Source organism: Macaca nemestrina, chromosome 11 (assembly GCF_043159975.1).
Source record: "Macaca nemestrina isolate mMacNem1 chromosome 11, mMacNem.hap1, whole genome shotgun sequence".
In the NCBI taxonomy this organism is placed as follows: domain Eukaryota; kingdom Metazoa; phylum Chordata; class Mammalia; order Primates; family Cercopithecidae; genus Macaca; species Macaca nemestrina.
The window spans coordinates 52,764,733-52,766,080 of NC_092135.1; the positions used below are offsets into that span (position 1 = coordinate 52,764,733).

Below are 1,348 nucleotides of genomic sequence, written 5' to 3' on the forward strand. Positions count from 1 at the left end.
CTATGTAACAAACCTGCGTGTCCAGCACATGTATCCCAGAACTTAAAGTAAAAAATAAAATAAAATAAAATCATTATTTACATTTCATTATTAGGACTCCTGAAATTAATTGTGTAATGCCTTCCAAATTTAGACTGCCTTTTCAGTTTGTGCAACACAAGAAGCAAAGGGCATTCTAATGTCTCCTACCACAAAATTTAAATAAAGAACAAAATGATTATTTCAGAAATTGGTAGGTATTCGTTCTAAAATCAAATTTAACTTAAAATTATTTCATCATTTTATATTTATCTGCAAGATTGAGGTTCACTGTACCTAAAAATTATATTGAAATTCAGATTCGGTTGCATAAGTAAATAAGAATGAACTGTTGTAATTAAAAAAGGAAGATGAATGGGACTCTTCAACTCTTCATACTTTCTCTACTACATATGCCAAAATTAAAAACAAAGTCACAATATTTCTCTTTGAAAGGACATCTGAAACATGCTGAGGAGATGATAAAGCAAAAAAGTAATGATTTTTAATTTTTTTTGAAAATCTGAAGTGAATTGCATGAAAATTAATCTTTTAAGTGCTATTAGAAGTGTTTTTTTTTAAATGTTTCTAAACTTTAAGCATTAAGGAAGGCAATCTGTTCATCAAGGAGTAGCCAGATGCATATTTAAGATCACCTCCCTTTTGAATCTCTTTTCTGCAAGTATTGATTTGTTCAATCAGATATTGCAGAATGTATTGATTCTCATTATTTGGATGGATTTACCACAGACATTTCTTTGCCTCCTGGTTCCTGGTACTAAAAATAGTTCCGTTTCCGTTATTTGCTAAAATGAAACTTAAAGATTAAATAATATCTCAGTGCTTTGTTATTCATGGCTATGGTAAAAAAATACCTCATATAAAAGTATCATTGTTTCTCTCATTAACTACAATGAGATATAAAATCTTGTTTACAGTCTTAAATAAGAATGATGTGTAATATGTGCTCGCTTCGGCAGCACATATACTAAAATTGGAACGATACAGAGAAGATTAGCATGGCCCCTGCGCGTGGATGACATGCAAATTCGTGAAGCGTTCCATATTTTTCCAGGAAATACAGAGGACGCCACAAAGATACTCCTCGAGAAGAGCAACTCCAAGACACATAATTGTGAGATTCACCAAAGTTGAAATGAAGGAAAAAATCTTAAGGGCAGCCAGAGAGAAAGGTTGGGTTACCCACAAAAGGAAGCCCATCAGACTAACAGCAGATCTCTCGGCAGAAACTCTACAAGCCAGAAGAGAGTGGGGGCTAATATTCAACATTCTTAAAGAAAAGAATTTTAAACCCAGAATTTCATATCCA

At 32.6% G+C, this 1,348-nt stretch overlaps 1 non-coding gene across 1 annotated transcript; it reads left to right on the plus strand.

Moving 5' to 3' along the window:
• Positions 1 to 982: 982 nt before the first annotated feature.
• Positions 983 to 1,089, plus strand: LOC112428785 (U6 spliceosomal RNA). Its single transcript, XR_003020829.2, has one exon. It is a non-coding gene; the product is annotated as a U6 spliceosomal RNA (small nuclear RNA).
• Positions 1,090 to 1,348: the final 259 nt, after the last annotated feature.